The following is an 18,539-nucleotide window of genomic DNA, read 5'->3' as shown; positions in this document are numbered from 1 at the left end:
TGCTACATAAGTTCTGTTATACTCACAGACGTGATTCAAACAGTTTTAGAAACTTCAGAGTGTTTTCTATCCAAATAATAATACTAATAATATGCATATCTTATATTCTTGGCATGAGTAGCAGGAAGTTGAAATTGGGCACGCTATTTATCCAAAAGTGAAAATGCTGCCCCCTATACCTTAAGAAGTTTTAATCACCAAAACAGAATTGTAATGACAGAATTGTAATGAGCGCACTGAGAGTCGGGAAGCAAGGTCAGGGAGTGAGTGTTTTAATAAATAAACGTAACACACCAACATGAAAACACCATCAATAACACCTGAGGAAAGAACCAAGGGGAGTGACAGATATAGGGAAGATAATCAAGGTGATGGAGTCCAGGTGAGTGTCATGAGGTGCAGGTGCGCGAGACGATGGTGAAAGATGTGTGGGATAATCAGCAGCCTGATGACCTAGAGGCCAGAGAGTGAGTATATGTGACATGTGTGATCAATGAAGACATCCTCTACAATCATTCATGCCCAAAAATATATATATATTTTTAGATTATAATTGCAACATAGGTGTACTGTCTGTAATCAAATGTTAGAAATTAAATAAACTAATTAAACAAAGCTTAGCACACATTAATTTGTATCAAGCCTGTCTTGAGCATTTGGCCAAAGATTCTCATCCACATCACAGTGAATGTCTCCATTGTTCCTGCAGAGTGGGAAAAACCTTTTGGCATGGCAAATGCAGGCTTGACATTGGTCTGCATTGATGTCGCATTCCTCATCCATGGCCAAAAGGAGGGTGGCTTGCTCATTGGGAGGGTGATCGTACACCTTCCAACTCCATGCTGAACAAAAATTCCTAAATAGGGTTGAGGAATGGACAGTACGGCGGCAGGAATAGGGCAACGATTAGGGATGAGCCTGAAACCATTCCTGAACCACCTCTACATGGTGGAATGTGACATTGTCCCACACAATGACATAGATGACCCCTTCAACTTGACAGGCCTGCTCAATTTCATTGAGAAACACAATGAGGAGTGCAGAGATAGAGATAGCAGTGCACATGGAGATGTCCAGGCACTTGGCAGGTCGCCTGTTGGCCGATGAGGTTCCGCCCACGGTGACGAGTTTTGGCCAGGTTGAAGTCCGCTTCATCAATGAAGATATACTTGTGATGGTTCACAGCAGCACCATCACCCTCTGAAAATATATTTTGGTTTGTTAATTTTACAGTATAGTTCCAATATGATATTGTGAAGTAGCATGTGCATCAAATAGTAACATTACATTTTTTTCTGATTGCGCTAGGCACTATCTTTGAAATGATAGGCTATTTTTGCAAAAACCTACACACACTAACCACAAAACCTTACACAATACCAGCAAAACATTATACATATCTTGCAAAAGCATATTTGAATATGCACACGAAGCACCAACTACGCACTGATAGTATAAATTAAAAACACATGTGGCTTTTGTCATACATGTAGTAAACACACATACACACAGGTATCCAAACGTGTAAAGTATGGATGTGTATTCCAAACATAACACACTATCAAAACAAATAAGGGGAAAATGTTATTTTTGTCTCTCAAAGTGTTCCAACACTCCTCAAACAACAAAAGCGCAGTAGAAGAAAACAAAAACATTTGTGCTAGGAAAAAAAAGAACTGATTTTTTGGGGGCTACATCTCGCCTTCTTTGTGGGTCATAAGACTTCATCCACATCACATACGATGTTGTCTTGAGCTAGGCAGCGTGGACAGTATCGCCTGGAGTGCCGTATCCAGGCCTGGCATGACCCCTGATCCATGTCTCCACAAGCCTCCTCCATTGCCTGTAGAATGGGTAAGGGGTATGCGTTGGTGGGGCTGGCAATCATACACCTTACAACGCCATGCAGAGAATAATTATGCAATAAGATTCAAGTACGGAGAGTATGGGGGAGATTGAGTATGATGAAAACTGGGTGACCTGTGAACCAATTGCGGACCACAGCAGCCCGGTGGAAACTAACATTGTCCCAAATGATAACGTACATGGGCTTCTCTGGCCACTGGTCATCGGGGATTAGTCTGTTGTGGAGGGTGTCCAGAAATGAGATCATGTGTGCAGTGTTGTATGGGCCTAGAATTGCATGTTGGTGAAGGTCGCCGTTTTGACTAATAGCCGCACACATTGTTATGTTGCAACCACGTTGTCCCGGGACGTTGATGATGGCCCCTTGTTTTTGCAAGGTTGAAACCTGCCTCATCCATATATATTAGCTCATGATGCACTGCATCTGCTTCTAGCTCCATGACTCTCTGAAAGAGACAAGACAAAACAATGTAGCACAGTACGAATAGACAGGGATCAGTCAATATGATGTAGCACCATGCACTTCCAGATCCAGTACCAATGATAGGATTGTATAGCTTACCTGCACATATTCATATCTCAGTTGTTTTACACAGTTTATTTCGAAAGGGACACTGTACAGCTGCTTCATCCTAATTCTATTGTGTTTCAGTAGACGAGACAGTGCAGAGAGACTCATGACCATATTTACAATGTGGGTCTCCTGCTCTGGAGTGAACAGTCAACTTCTTCTACCAGATACTGGTTTTCTTGCAGTTTTGTAAACACATTTGAATGGTTTTAGTGATAGATCCTTCTCATTATGAAAGTACAGTACATATTGTGATACCAGTAAGACTACAGCACTTACAGTTACTTACCGGTTCTCATTTCTAAATATCCGGATGATACATGCAACAGTATAGCAGCTCAGATTTGGTTGAACCCGTTGCCCAGCCTCCCTCATGCTCATCCCATGGTTGACAACTTGGTCAATCACAGTAGCTCTGATTTCATCAGCTATTGTATTCCTGACTCCTCTTCCTCTTCTTACTATTACTTCTTCACTTCTTCCTCGTCCTCCTCTAGTTCTCACCCCTCTTACTCTCTGACCGAATAATGGCCTCCATTGTTGTCCAAACCAATTGTTTACCTGTGGCCTATTTATAGTTCTCACGCTTTGATTTGTAAGTGAACTTATTATCGAAAAGTGTTTTCATGTGTCAATGTCGAAAGGCAATTAGCGAAATAGTGTAGCAATGTAGAGACCAATGTTTACAGTTTTGCTTGAAGTGTGTTACAAACTGAGTGTAAAGCAGAGAATGTGCATTCAGTTTAGCACACTTGGTAAATGCATTGGCTACAAGTGTTAATAATGGTTTCAGAGATAGTGCTTCAAGACTAACTGTTAGTGTTTAAGCATTCAGAAAAACTGTAACACAGTATATAGGGCTGTACCTGATCATACTCGGCCCACAGTTGTTTCACCCGGTCGTTGTTTCTCTCAAAAGGCACAAGGTAAATATGTTTTATAGATACCTGGTGCCTCTTCAAAAGGCGGGTGATTGTTGGGGGGCTGATGGATGCCACATTGGCAAAGGTGTCATCATTCTCATCAATGGCCAGCTTTATTTCGGACAGCCCTATGTCATACCCGGCCCTCACCATTTCTACCACTGCCCACTCAGACTGGTCAGTCAGCACACGACCACTGCCACCACCATGGGGTCTTCTGTCAATTCTGAGAGCAGAACCAATAGATCATACTGTAAGAATACTGTATGTTTTGTGAATTTACATGTATTACAATATGTATTTTACTATAAATATAATGGTAAAGAATAGTCCATATCCTGCAAGGGTAAAGCATACTGCATATCCTGCAAGATTTTTTCAGATTGGGGTGAACTAATCTGGCAGCCTCTGCCGTGGTAAGGCCTTTGTTTACCACATGGTCAACGATTGCGACCTGGACTTCATTAGGCACAACAGTTCACTGCCATCTGCCTCCCTCTGATGTCCACCTCTTTGATGGGGCCCATGCCCACCTCTTTGACAGGGCCCATGACCATCTCTTTGACCTCTTTGACGGGGCCCATGCCCACCTCTTTGACAGGGCCCATGACCATCTCTTTGACCTCTTTGATGGGGCCCATGCCCACCTCTTTGACGGGGCCCATGCCCACCTCTTTGACCTCTTTGATGGGGCCCATGCCCACCTCTTTGACAGGGCCCACCTCTTTGCCCACCTCTTTGACCTCTTTGATGGGGCCCATGCCCTTTGACCTCTTTGACAGTGCCCATGCCCACCTCTTTGACAGGGCCCACGCCCACTTTGACCTCTTGACGGGGACGCCCCTCTTTGATTTGGCCCACGCCCACCTCTTTGACTCTCTTTGACGGGGGCCCACCCCACGGGGCCCACCCACCTTTGACCTCTCTGACGGGGCCCACGCCCACCTCTTTGACGGGGCCCCTCTTTGATTTGACGGGGCCCACGCCCACCTCTCTGACGGGGCCCACGCCCACCTCTCTGACGGGGCCCACGCCCACCTCTCTGACGGGGCCCACGCCCACCTCTCTGACGGGGCCCACGCCCACCTCTCTGACGGGGCCCACGCCCACCTCTCTGACGGGCTCCTTTGATTTATTTATTTCTTTCTTTCTTGAAAGACATTGCAAATGTTCACACACAGCTCCTTTTTATATGGTGACCAATTGTGGGTACCATTCAATTAGCAAGTGAAATGAATTAGCAATATGCAAGAGTCATTATGTATGGTTATCATGTATCATACATGTAATTTAGATGTTTATACTTTGCAAACACACATTTGATTCCTGTAGTTCTCAAAATCCATATATAGTAGACAAACCATTTTAAAATCTGTAGGTTTACCAAATGGTTAAGTGATTAACCATTAGGTACAGTGGATTACATCCATTTAAACAAATGAGAAGTGAATCACATGAAAGGCAAATACTTTCTATAAAATAATATTTCTAAATGAAAAACTGATTAGATTTAGTGAAAAAGTTACTGTGTGATTTTGTGTGTTGAACTTGTGCTTAAAGTTGGGGAAAAAATGTGTTTTTGATGATCTGTTTTGAGTTTTGCACTAAGAGTTGTGACATTTTACCACATACTTGTGAAAATAGTTCCAAAGCGAGTATGATGGGTAAAAAGTTAATTTGTTATAACAACATAAACTTCTTTAGTTGATGGGACTTCTCATTTAGTTTTGAGTCAATACCACATAAACATTTCAAGTAACAAAGACTTTTCATTGACTTTGAGTTCAACTTACTAAAAGCATTTGAGTGAAAAAAAAACCTTGGGGTTTACAGTGCTGTGTGTGTGCGCGCGCATTTGCGCGTGTGTGCGGGTTCATGTGTGCATGTGTTTGTGTGTCTGTTCCTGTGTGTGTGGCCTGATTGCTTGACTCAATCCCCCCTCTCTTCTCCCCTCTGACCGTTATCCTAAGGGATGTTGATTAGGCTTTGTTAGGTCCTGCTTAATCTTCATTAAAGATTTAACTCGAGAAAACCCACTGGAGAAATTCACCAATTAAATATTGAACTAGAGATAACTCCTATCTGTGACTTCCACCTTTACTGAAAGCTTAGGGCCACTCTGGCGCTCTGTCTCTCTCTCTCCCTTTGAGGTCATATATACACTGCTCTCTACAGGAGAGGACGTTAAAATGGATCACCTCTCATTTCTCTGTCCTGTCCAACGATATCACACGCACACACACGCGCACACCCACACATACACTCTTGCACCTCTCTCCCTCTCGCTCATGCACACACGCACACACACAGTAGTCCCATCCAATCCCTCTTTGGCCAGGGTATCAGGAGTGTCAGCGAGAGGACAAGTCAGGCTATTATCCTTTTAATTATTGTTATTCTATTGGATAAATCTGGAACGCCCTGTGTTGCAGGATGGGGGAATTGCTTAATAAGCATTGAGCTAATTTACCAAGAGTGCACACGTAAAATTGGGGTTCTTCAAGGATTCTTTGGGAAGGGTGATGGTTTTATGTGAAACCATACTGACCCCAAAAACATTTTGAGCCCGTCAATGGCTCTTTCAAGTTAAAAAAAGGTTTGCTTTCCACTTTCAGACATATGAACTGTACCATATGCAGGTGCGTAACAGCGTTTGCAGGTGTGGTTCCCTTGCGTGGGCTGAATTAATTTAATTAATCCACTGAAAACCATCCCATTTGTTGGCCAACAGATTTTCTTGTGGACTTTTCATTCAATGAAAACTTTTGTACATTTATCCCCAAAAAAAAAATTGCGCCAGAGCAGAAGGCAGACGTTTTACGTTCCCCCAACCGATTGTGTTTTTTGTTCGTTTATCTGCGTTGTCTGTAACTTATTTTTGCACTATTTTTGTGCATAATGTTGGTGCTACCCTCTCTTCTGACCAAAAATAACTTCTAGACATCAGGACTGCGATTACTCACCACGGACTAGCAGAATCCTTTTTCTTCTTTCACAACTCTGACGAGCCCGGGGCGGAGGATATACGGCTCCCTCGGGAACAGGTCCCGACCCCAGTGAACTGCGTGAAGAGGAGGCAGAGAAAGAGAGGCTGGAGGGCGGGCTGCCTTCTGAGGAGTAGGAGGCGATTGAATAAACCCCCAAATCCCCTCAATTCTGCTCACAAACATTCAATCTTTGAACAATAAAATGGACAAGTTATTGGGAAAATTAAACTACCAACAGGACATTAAAAACTGTAACGTCTTATGCTTCATGGAGTCGTGGCTGAACGACAACAATATCAACATACAGCTGGCTGGTTATACGCTGCACCGGCAGGATAGAACAGTGGCATCTGGTAAGACAAGGGGCGGCGGTCTATGTATTTTTGTAAACATCAGCTGGTGCATGATATCTAAGGAAGTCAAGAGCCATTGCTCGACTGAGGTAGAGTTTCTCATGATAAGCTGCAGACCACATTACCTACCGGGAGAGTTCTCATCTCTTTTCTTTGTAGCTGTTTACATACCACCACAGTCAGAAGCTGGCACCAAGATAGCATTGAATGAGCTGTATTCCGCATAAGCAAACAAGAAAACGTTCACACAAAGGCAGCGTTCCTAGTATCCAGGGACTTTAATGCAGGGAAACTTAACTTTTTGGCGCTACCCATCCCTTAAGCGGGATAATTGTCATCAGCAACTGCTGAATAGCATAGCGCCAAACGTGTCAAACGTTTTTTATAATCAATCCTCAGGTTGTTTTTAAAATAGATCATCGATAATATATCAACTGCAAATGTCTTTCACAGGGGGAAAAGCAGAGGGAAAAGCAATACCTATCCAATCTTTGTTGTGCGAGCAAAACTCATGTGACCACTTGACGCGATGTTATCGTTCTGGCTCATTTTTCAAAATAAAAGCCTGAAACTATGTCTGAAGACTGTTGACACCTTAAGGAAGCGATAGGAAAATGAATCTGATATCCCTTTAAATGGAGCAAGTGGAGGCTATGGAACATGGAGTTTTCAAAATAGAAGCCACTTCCTGGTTTGATTTCTCTCAGGGTTTCGCCTGCAATATCAGTTCTGTTATACTCACAGACAATATTTTGACAGTTTTGGAAACGTTAGAGTGTTTTCTATCCTAATCTGTCAATTATATGCATATTCTAGCATCTGGTCCTGAGAAATAGGCCGTTTACTTTGGGAACGTTATTTTTCCAAACATAAAAATAGTGCCCTCTAGCTTCAAGAGGTTAAATATGTCTTACCTAATTTCTATCAACATGTTAAATGTGCAACCAGAGGGAAAATAACTCTGAACCACCTATACTCCACGCACAGAGATGCATACAAAGCTCTCCCTCACCCTCCATTTGGCAAATCTGACCATAATGCTATGCTCCTGATTCCTGCTTACAAGCAAAAATTAAAGCAGGAAGCACCAGTGACTAGATCAATAAAAAAGTGGTCAGATGAAGCAGATGCTAAGCTACAGGACTGTTTTGCTAGCACAGACTGAAATATGTTCCGGGATTCCTCCAATGGCATTGAAGACTACATTACATCAGTCACTGGCTACATCAATAAGTGTATCAATGACATCATCCCAACATTGACCGTACGTTCATACTCCAACAAGGAACCATGGATTAGAGGCAGCATCCACACTAAGCTAAAAGCTAGAGCTGCCACTTTCAAGGAGCAGGACCCGGAGTTTATAAGGAATCCTGCTATGCCCTCCAACAAATCATAAAACAGGCAAAGTGTCAATACAGGATGAAGATCGAGTTGTACAACACCAGCTCAGACGTTCGTCGGATGTGGCAGGGCCTGCAGACCATTACAGACTACAAAGGGAAGCACAGCTGAGATCTACACAGTGACATGAGCCTACCGGATGAGCTAAACTACTTATATGCTTGCTTCGTGGCAAATAACACTAAAACATGCATGAGAGCACTAGCTGTACTGGACGACTGTGTGATCACGTTCTCTGCAGCCGATGTGAGTAAGACCTTTAGACAGTTCAACATTCACAAGTCGGCAGGGCCAGACGGATTACCAGCACGTGTACTGCGAGCATGCGCTGACCAACTAGCAAGTGTCTTCACTGACATTTTCAACCTCTCCCTGTCTGAGTCCGTAATACCTACATGTTTTAGGCAGATCACCATACTGCCTGTGCCCACTCACGTCTGTAGCCATGAAGTGCTTTGAAAGGCTGGTCATGGCTCACATCAACACCGTCATCCCAGAAACACTAGACCCACTCCAATTTGCATACTTCCCTAACAGATCCATAGATGATGCACTCCACACTACCCGTTTCCACCTGGACAAAAGGAACACCTATGTGAGAATGCTATTCATTGACTACAGCTCAGCATTCAACACCATAGTACCCTCAAAGCTCGTCAATAAGCTAAGGACCCCGGGACAAAACTGGATCCTGGACTTCCTGAAGGGCCGCCCCCAGGTGGTAAGGGTAGGTAACAACATATCCGCCACGCTGATCCTCAACACAGGGGCCCTTCAGAGGGGGGGTGCTCAGTCCCCTCCTGTACTCCCTGTTCCCTCATGACTGCACAGCCAGGCACGACTCCAACACCATCATTAAATTTGCCTATGACACAACAGTGGTAGACCTGATCACCGACGACAACAACAAGACGCATATAGGGAGGAGGTCAGAGACCTGGCCGTGTGGTGCCAGGACAACAACCTCTCCCTCAGCGTGATCAACAAAAAGGAGATGATTGTGGACTACAGGAAAAGGAGGACCGAGCATGCCCCCATTCTCATCGACGGGACTGTAGTGGAGCAGGTTGAGAGCTTCAAATTCCTTGGTGTCCACATCACCAACAAACTAACATGGTCCAATCACACCAAGACAGTCGTGAAGAGGGCATGACAAAACCTAATCCCCCCAGGAGACTGAAAAGATTTGGCAAGGTTCCTCAGATCCTCAAAACTTTCTACAGCTGCACCATCGAGAGTGGCTACCCAGACTACCTATATAAAATGGCTACTCGATATAAATTGTAAATAAAAATACTGTTTTAAATACAATTTAAAAAAAGTTGAAATCATAAATCAATTAGGTAGGTTTGGCACTATACTGTCATTTGCGCATGGCTACAGAAGCCTAAAGCTTGGGTCACCACATTTCATCCTTGTGAGTTGTAATGCCAGCGTTTCATAAACTTCACAGTGGAAGAAGTTTCGTTTATATGCTTCAGTTTGTATGCTTCAGTTTGCTGCCATATAACTGGTTCCACATTTGTCTCCAGCGATCATAAGGTAAAATAGATCTAAAACAATTGTCATGTATATTTACAATCCCCTCATCCAAACGGCTTACTCATTTACCTAGTTCTATCAATAGCTCTTATCAATTAATCAATTACAGTACATGGATAATGGTGTTATTTATATCGGAAAAAAGAAAGTAAATGTTTTTCCACTTGGAACCGACCGGTTGCTCGACCTTATTAATTAATTTCATTGTGCGTAAAGGTTTTGGAATTATGAGGGAATTAAACCAAGGTCAGAATATGGCGTATCTGTAGACACCTCAGCCACACCTTCATCTCTTTGATCTCCACCCCAAAATAATAGCAGATGAATAGCATGCTGTTCTCATGCTTAAATTTAAGGTCAGAATACACATAGAGAGAAAAGGGAATAAAACCGGAATTACGTTCCAAGTATGTGTGCTTAACTCGGGTCGGAAATCGCCCTTAGTGTTAATTAAAATGTAGGGACGGTGCCTCATTAGAATATTTTGGGGCTTGGTTTGGCAACATGTCTTTTTGTGCAACCGTAAGTGAGAGTGTCATTCCAGTTGATCTTATCTGTTGTGTTATGCTGTTGCATGTTATACATGGCTATTGCCTTTGATGGTCTTTAGTGGAAAATAGTGATGGAGAAATTGAGCATTTCAGGTAAATTGTGTTGTAAATACATTCATTACTTGAGGTTTTGATAAACATGGCTTAAACTAGGACTACTGGTCAAAATCATTTAGAACAGCCAAGTTATTATAGATAACATTGCACACGCTGTAGTGTGTGTGCACAAAGAGTCCTTTCTGTCTTCTACTGAAACCAATACCAAACCAATCAGGTGGTTGTTCAACAAAAACAAGCTTCAGACGTCATTGATCATGTGGCTTCTGGTTAAGTGATACAAGCATTGGCACACTTCTTAGTAAACTGCTAAGCGATTTCTACGCATGCCTCGGAGCTTCGGTATCAAACGTAACATCACTAGTCAAAGACTTGTGTATGGCCTTGTGTCAATTGAGAACGATTGAAGTCAGTCAGTCTGAATTCTCTACCCAGCCATTCTGGAGCTATCACACCTGATTCAACTTGTAACAACAGGGAGGACAAGAGACTGCCTCCCCCTCTCTATCTTTTATGCATCTCCCTCTTTTCCTCACACCCTCAGTGCACCATGCCAAAACTATGTCGGTGAATCTCCTGCTGGGTTCAACCACTCCTCAGGTATTCCTCCACCTCTCCTACCTCACCAAACCTCCGATTTCCTTATACCTAACCACACCTCAGATATCCCCCCACCTACCCCACTTCACTCCCTAAAGCACCATATGTATCCTTCCACCTACCACCTCGCCTCCTAAAGCACCATCAAAAACCCCAAAATAAAAGGACATTCACATGAGGAACACAAGGCCTACTTCACCCATGCTCTACCAAGGTTTTAAAGCACACAACCTAATTAATTCTAGGTCAAGGCAGTGTGGTGGAAACATCCCCTTCTCTCTGATCTCCCTCTCCAATCCCACACCTCTTTATCCCGGGAATACACAGGAGATTCCAGATTCCCAACACCCCCAGGCTACAGCGTTGGGAAGAAGAGGAATACTGTCTCCACTTTGTTCCGCCTCGGCCACTTAGCCCTAACCCAAATTGACGTTCCGTTTTTCCCACCGGCTTCTCCAAGGTGACGGGAGCGGGGAAATAAAACGATGGGGAATGAGGGATCATAATTCAGAAGGCCTTAACAAAACAAATTGCATTAAGGTTTTCCCGGTCCAGAGCGACTCGGACCCTAATGGGTGCAGGTTTGTTTTAGCCGTAAATTACGCTCTGCAGAGGAAAGGTTTTCCCCAGAGGCCTCTGGTCATTTACACTCTTAATGACTTATCGGGCAACACAAAGAACACATCTAATTGCTTTGGCTCCTCTATTCCGTGGGTCGACCAAACATAACACACTGGAGGGTAGAGAGGAGAGAGAGTGGAGAGAGAGAGAGAGAGAGAGGTGTAGAATGCCATAGGTCCATCAAGCACACAGAGGGAGGGAGTACCATGAGAGAGGAAGAGAGGTGGGGAAAAGTTTGTAAAAGAGTAAGGGTATTTGAAAGTCCTTACGTTACATAGGAAGGCCTTCTGTAACACCTCACACCACTGCTATCTCGTCTCATCATGTGAGCCTATGAGAAAACCACAATTATAAACTGGGTGGTTCGATCCCTGAATTCTGATTCGCTGACAGCCGTTGTATATCAGACCGTATACCATGGGTATATATTTATTTTTACTGCTGTAATTACATTGGTAACTAGTTTATAATAGCAATAAGGCACCTCTGGTGTTTGTGGTATATTGCCAATACACCACAGCTAAGGGCTGTAACCAGGCACTCCCCGCTATGTCGTGCTTAAGAACAACCCTTAGCCGTGGTATATTGCTTAAATATAACATACAGGGGTGAAAGTATAATTCATTTATTCCCGATACGGGACCCCCTGTGTGTGTATAGGCCTAATTATAGAAGTACATATAGAATCCTGATTAATTCGGCTTTCTGTGGGCCTAGTCAAAGTAGTTTGTCATTTAACTTTTAAAATGTATTACCTTTTATTGTGGGAACCAGTCATGATGTTTTTATCTGATTGTCGAACAACCACTTCAAAAGGCTCCTTTACTAGGCTACCCGCGCATGTTCATCCACTCGCAACATTATGTCCAGCCTCCAAACGGTGTTGAACGGAAAGAGACAACTGGTACACAATGACATTTGCCTATTATCATTGGGCCACATTGCTTTTCTTGACATTTAGTTTGAATTGTGATAGGCTTATGTTTTACCAGTACGGTGTACCCCCACTATTTATTTTGTCGGTAAGTCGGTCCCAGACCGCCTTACTTTCACCCCTGATAACAGGTAGCATATAGCTAACATATGTGAGGCTATAAGACAAAGCCTGTACACACCAGAACATGATTGAAGAGGTGGTTAATAAATAATAGCCCTTCCTCTGTTATAAATCCATTAAAATGGTGCCTGCGCCCAAGTTTTTCTTGTTTTCCCTCAATAATAGATGAAGACAAATTCCTGCAGGTTCTAATTAGATCAACAGGAAATTAGTATTTATTGGAATGCGGGCCCTTGGAAAAGGTCATACTGAATATTTACTCAACAGCTACCTCACCACAGCCATGCTATCAGACTATTCATGGTCCCCACTAAAGGTTTAATAGAAATTCTATTTTCCAATAGATACAGTCGTTAGTGTTTTAGCCAGTATAGAGGGAGGGTGGGAGCGACAGAGAGAGACAGATAGAGAAGAGAGAGACAGAGAGAGATGCACTCTTAGAAATAATGGTACGGTTAGGGTACAAATTGTTCCCTAGGGTACAAAATATCAAAATACATTTAATGTACCTTCAAAGGTACCCACATGAAATGATCTCACGTGGTATTATTTGTTACCTTGTAGGGCACATGTGCGCATAATGTAAACTGAACAAAAATAATGTAAACTGAACAAAAATATTAAAGCAACAATTTCAATGATTTTACTGAGTTACAGTTCATATAAGGAAATCAGTCAATTTAAATAAATAAATTAGGCCCTAATCTATGGATTTCACAGGACTGGGCTGGGGTGCAGCCATGGGTGGGCCTGGGAGGGCATAGGCCCACACACTTGGCAGCCGACCCAGCCAATCAGAATTAGTTTTTCCCCTCAAAAGGGCTTCATTACCGGAAGAAGGAAATAACTACAGCGCAGTATTCCTAATCCTGGGCAGTAGGACTGCTATGTACTGTAACTGGTATGTCTTGGCACTGATCTACGGAGGAGGGTTGTCAAGAGCAAAGATAATTCCTCAGCTGCTCGCATAAGATGGGGAGGTAGAGCAGGCATTGGCCCGGCTGCATGAACCAATTGCAGAAAAGACTGGACAAGAAAGGAATTACCATACTGACTGATCTCCAGCTCAATGGGAAGTGTTCTCCATAACGGAGCCAAGTCATCTTTTCCATGTAGGGGAAAAAAACTCACGTCAGAATCCTAAAAAGGTCTGAGAGGGTTTCTCAGTGAACCCTGGAAACCTGCCCTCCAGTAGAACAGAGGAGATCCATGGTTAGGGTTAGCCTGGGTATGGTTAGGGTTAGCCTGCCTTGTACAAAGTAGCAACAAAATTAATCGGGAAAACCGAAACGGCGTATATACCAGAATTGTAATCAGATGCAAAAAGACACAAGGCAAGGAGAAAAGGGCCACAGTGGATAGTGAAAGACCTGAGGAAGGAGTAGCAAATGTTAAACGCGAAGAGAGAAAATAGGGCATAGAGCCATAGGCCCTGCACACTATCATCCTCATCCACCAGGGCTGTGCCTAGGTTGGCTGACCCATCTTACTTCCCTTAGGAGGGATAGAGGGCCGGATCCTTGCTGTGGCGACTGCTTCCCTAGAGGTTTGGCCTCATTCAGGGGCCTAGCTTGAGTCTTGACAGGCTGCTGCGTCACCGGGGACCTCAGTTCCCCAAGGTTAGCTTGTTGCCCCCTCCCAGCTGTGAGGCCGGGGAGAGATTCAGAAATGGCACAAGTTGAATGCTTCGCCTTTTTCTTATGCATGTCACACCTGTGCCGCATGGCAGCGACAGTTGGCCCGAACATCTACTTGGATGTCACTGGGTTATCGAGGCTGTCTACCTTTCATTTGTCTGCTAAAAACTTGTTTGGGATAGGGGGCAGCATTTTCACTTTTGGATGAATAGCGTTCCCAGAGTGAACTGCGTCCTACTCAGTCCCAGATGCTAATTATTGGATAGAAAACACTCTGAAGTTTCTAAAACTGTTTGAATAATGTCTGAGTATAACAGAACTCATATGGCAGGCACAGTCCTGAGACAAAATCCAAACAGGAAGTGGGAAATCTGAAGTTTGTAGTTTTTGAACACACCCCTATCGAATACACAGTGGGATATAGGTTATTTTGCACTTCCTAAGACTTCCACTAGATGTCAACCGTCTTTAGAACGTTGTTTCAGGCTTCTCATGTAAAGGGGAGCCGGATGGGAGCTGTTTGGCTAAGGAGTCTGCCTACAGCCTCGTTCTCAGTCACAAAGTTTACACTTGAGAGGTAACTCTTGTTCCATTGCTTTTCTACAGACAATGGAATTCTCTAGTTGGAACATTATTGAACTTTTATGATAAAAACATCCTAAAGATTGATTCTATACTTAGTTTGACAAGTTTCTTCGATCTGTACTATAACTTTTTGAACTTTTCGCCCGAATGGACCAGATCGCGCTTTTGGATTTGTTTACCAAACGCCTTAACAAAAGAAGCTATTGGACATAAATGATGGACATTATCAAACCAAACAAGCATTTATTGTGGAACTGCAGTTCCTGGGAGTGCATTATGATGAAGATCATCAAAGGTAAGTGAATATTTATGCTATTTATGAATAATGTTGACTACCCAACATGGCGGATATTTCTCTGGCTGGTTTGGGCTCTGAGCGCCGTTCTCAGATTATGCTTTTTCCGTTTAAAAAAAATCTGACACAGCGGTTGCATTAAGGAGAAGTGTATCTAAAGTTCCATGTATAATAGTTGTATTTTCATCAACATTTATTATGAGTATTTCTGTGAATTCATGTGGCTCTCTGCAATATCCCTGCATGTTTTGGAACTACTGAACGTAACACGCCAATGTAAAATAACTTTACAGAACAAAACATAAATGTATTGTGTAACATGAAGTCCTATGAGTGTCATCTGATGAAGATCATCAAAGGTTAGTGATTAATTTTCTCTCTATTTGTGCTTTTTGTGACTCCTCTCTTTGGCTGGAAAAATGGCTGGGGTTTTCTGTGAGTTGGTGATGACCTAACAATCTTTTGTGGAGCTTTCGCTGTAAAGTATTTTTTTAAATCAGACACTGTGGCTGGATTAACGAGAATTTAATCTTTAAAATGGTGCTTAATACTTGTATGTTTAAGAAAGAGGAAACGGCCACTCCATGCTGAGTCTGCCCGTGGCCCGCTTGCAGGTCAGTACCTCAGGAGTAAATGTCAGATGGCTTTTCATAGCCAAGCATTCCGAGGTCGAGACAGCAAGTGCGGTGGAGAGAGAGAGTCGAAAACAGCAGGTCCGGGACAAGGTAGCACGTTCGGTGAACAGGTCAGGGTTCCCCAGCCGCAGGCACAACAGTTGAAACTGGAGCAGCAGCATGGCCAGGTGGACTTGGGACAGCCAGGAGTCATCAGGCCAGGTAGTCCTGAGGCATGATCCTAGGGCTCAGGTCCTCCGGGAGGGGAGGGAAAAAGTGAGAATTAGACAGGAGAATTACACCAGATATAAAAGACTGATTCTAGCCCCCCGGTACATAGACTATTGCAGCATAGATACTGGAGACTGAGACAGGGGGGGCTCAGGGGACACTGTGGCCCCGTCCGACGATGCCCCCGGACAGGGCCAACCAAGCAGGATATGACCCCACCCACTTTGCAAAAGCACAGCCCCCACACCACTAGAGGATATCAACAAACCACTCACTTACTACCCTGAGACAAGGCTGAGAAGATCTCCTCCACCGCACGTCCTACACCTCTCCTTTTGGATGGGGTGATTGTGCAAGGGCTAAGGCACTGGAAGAAACTGAGGATGGGGTAGAGGAACGCTTGAGGATTTACTAGATTTGCACACTTACTCTCTTCCATTTGGAATGAAAGAGGCGGAGAAGTGAAGGGGGGACAAGGAGATCTCGCTCTCTCTGGGGCTTTAGGCATAGCTGTGGGAAGTAGGGGTCCTGATAAATAAATACACATTTTAGTGAACTAGGCTTTATTTCTCCCCCCACCCCCTCTTCCGTTGAACGCTCCCAACCTAAAACATCTTCCAGCAGGCATGGATTTAGGGAGAGTGTTACATTGTGTAAGTATGTGTGGCGAGAGAGGTTTGTGTGCCTGTGTGTTTATTTCACTATAAAGGGAATAGGGTGCCATTTGGGACACAGACAGAGGCCATTCTCTGTTATTGGACTGTCTGTGTACATACACGGAATAATTCTAGACAGACCTTTTCTCATTCATTTTGTCTTCATTTTACTCTAACCACAATGCATTGTGTTCCAAATCATCCCCTCCTCCACTTCCTTCTCCTCCTCTTTTTCTTCAAACTCTCCCTCTGTTCTGGGATCACTGGGGTGTTGAAATGACTTTCTCCCGTGTCTAAATGGTAAAAGTAAAAAGCGGGGGGGGGAAGTGAAAAAAAACAGAGGGAAAATGAATGTGCGACCAGTGAGATGGCTGGAGGATGGAGGAGAGAAGGAGAGAGAGAAAGAAAATTGGGTGTTAATATTGATTTTGGTTAATTAGATTCCTATCATGGTCCCGGAGGGTTGGAAAGCGGCGCCTTGCAAGGCTCCATGTTTGAGTCTGAGCCGCCAGAAGGAAAGAAAGGGTTTCTAGAATGAGAGGAATTCCATTTAGAACAGCAGTCTTTCTGTTTGGTCACAGCCAAAAGGAATCAGTTGGTTTTAAAATGTTTGATGTATTCAAAGCCCACTGGATTACTCTGATCCCCCTTTTCTCTCTATTTCTAATTATACTGTTTTTTTCTAATTATACTCTTTTGTCTTTTTCCTCCTCTCCCTCCACCACTTAGTTTCCATTCTTCCCCCTCTCTTTTTCTCTCTCTCTCTCTCTCTCACCCTCTTTCTCTCTCATCATTTGCATGATTTCTTCAGGGTCTGTGTGTGTGTCTGTGTAAAGTGGCTACGGAGCGCTAGACTTCTCTCAGCAGCAGTTTTATCCACAGCCATCATCTATCGCATGAATGAATGTGGTTCCATGAACATGGACGATTAGCTGGGAACACGTGTAGCCCACAGGATAGTAAGCCTAACCCACATGGGTGGGTTTTAGTGTATAAGGCACACACACACACGCACGCACGCACACACGCACTCCCACTCTTCTTCCCTGTCCAATACCTGCTTGTTCCGCTAGCAGCTCACCTAGCTCCAACTCGCACATCTCTCCGTCTGTTGGAGCTTCGTCAAGGAGACCTACAACTAGCTACAGGCGATGCCTACTAGCTCTAAAGAGAGCTGTCAACCGTTTCTCCCCCTTCCTCCCACTTTTCCCCAACTATGTAATAATACAAATGAGGCAGACATTAAAATAGTCAACCTAAACATGAGCTTTAAATCAAATTTCAAATCAAATTTATTTATATAGCCCTTCGTACATCAGCTGATATTTCAAAGTGCTGTACAGAAACCCAGCCTAAAACCCCAAACAGCAAGCAATGCAGGTGTAGAAGCACAGTGGCTAGGAAAAACTCCCTAGAAAGGCCAAAACCTAGGAAGAAAGCTAGAGAGGAACCAGGCTATGTGGGGTGGCCAGCCCTCTTCTGGCTGTGCCGGGTGGAGATTTTAACAGAACATGGCCAAGATGTTCAAGAGTTCATAAATGACCAGCATGGTCCAATAATAATAAGGCAGAACAGTTGAAACTGGAGCAGCAGCACAGCCAGGTGGACTGGGGACAGCAAGGAGTCATCATGTCAGGTAGTCCTGAGGCATGGTCCTAGGGCTCAGGTCCTCAGAGAGAGAAAGAAAGAGAGAAAGAGAGAATTAGAGAGAGCACACTTAAATTCACACAGGACACCGAATAGGACAGGAGAAGTACGCCAGATATAACAAACTGACCCTAGCCCCCGACACAAACTACTGCAGCATAAATACTGGAGGCTGAGACAGGAGGGGTCAGGAGACACTGTGGCCCCATCCGAGGACACCCCCGGACAGGGCCAAATAGGAAGGGTATAACCCCACCCACTTTGCCAAAGCACAGCCCCCACACCACTAGAGGGATATCTTCAACCACCAACTTACCATCCTGAGACAAGGCTGAGTATAGC

The 18,539-nt window shown here is 44.0% G+C and overlaps 1 protein-coding gene and 1 long non-coding RNA gene across 4 annotated transcripts in view; one reads left to right on the top strand and one right to left on the bottom strand.

The window, feature by feature from the left end:
• LOC112257688 (RNA binding protein fox-1 homolog 3) overlaps positions 1–18,539 on the top strand; it is a 737,323-nt gene that overhangs the window by 397,917 nt on the left and 320,867 nt on the right.
• LOC121846976 lies at positions 257–15,856 on the bottom strand. Of its 3 annotated transcripts, XR_006083975.1 has the most exons (5): positions 15,672–15,856; positions 6,324–6,421; positions 3,511–3,586; positions 2,046–2,312; positions 257–1,843 (listed from the first exon to the last, which is right to left on the bottom strand). It is a non-coding gene; the product is annotated as an uncharacterized LOC121846976 (long non-coding RNA). The 3 variants fall into 3 exon arrangements; XR_006083973.1 differs by having other exon boundaries at positions 2,046–3,586; XR_006083974.1 differs by lacking the exon at positions 3,511–3,586.

Source organism: Oncorhynchus tshawytscha, linkage group LG01, assembly GCF_018296145.1.
Source record: "Oncorhynchus tshawytscha isolate Ot180627B linkage group LG01, Otsh_v2.0, whole genome shotgun sequence".
Classification (NCBI taxonomy): domain Eukaryota; kingdom Metazoa; phylum Chordata; class Actinopteri; order Salmoniformes; family Salmonidae; genus Oncorhynchus; species Oncorhynchus tshawytscha.
Note: the sequence above shows the minus strand (reverse complement) of the source record. Positions and strands in the feature narration are given on the sequence as shown.